The following is a 349-nucleotide window of genomic DNA, read 5'->3' as shown; positions in this document are numbered from 1 at the left end:
ACAGGGATGTAAAGGCCCTCAACCTTTACTAACACGTCCTCTACTACTCCATAAGCTTGTCTTAATGACTTGTCTGCCAATTGTAATGAGAACCAGGCAGGTTGTACCTCAATGATTCCCAGCTTCTCCATTACAGAGAGTGGCATAAGATTTATCCCTGACCCCAGATCACACAGAGCTTTTTTAAAGGTCATGGTGCCTATGGTACAAGGTATTAAGAACTTGCCAGGATCTTGTTTCTTTTGAGGTAAAATTTGCTGAATCCAGATATCTAGTTCATTAATGAACAAGGGAGGTTCACTTTCCCAAGTCTCATTACCAAACAACTTGGCATTCAGCTTCATGATAG

Source organism: Arachis duranensis, chromosome 6, assembly GCF_000817695.3.
Source record: "Arachis duranensis cultivar V14167 chromosome 6, aradu.V14167.gnm2.J7QH, whole genome shotgun sequence".
Taxonomy (NCBI): domain Eukaryota; kingdom Viridiplantae; phylum Streptophyta; class Magnoliopsida; order Fabales; family Fabaceae; genus Arachis; species Arachis duranensis.
The sequence above is the reverse complement of the archived record's forward strand: the minus strand, read 5'-3'. Positions refer to the sequence as shown.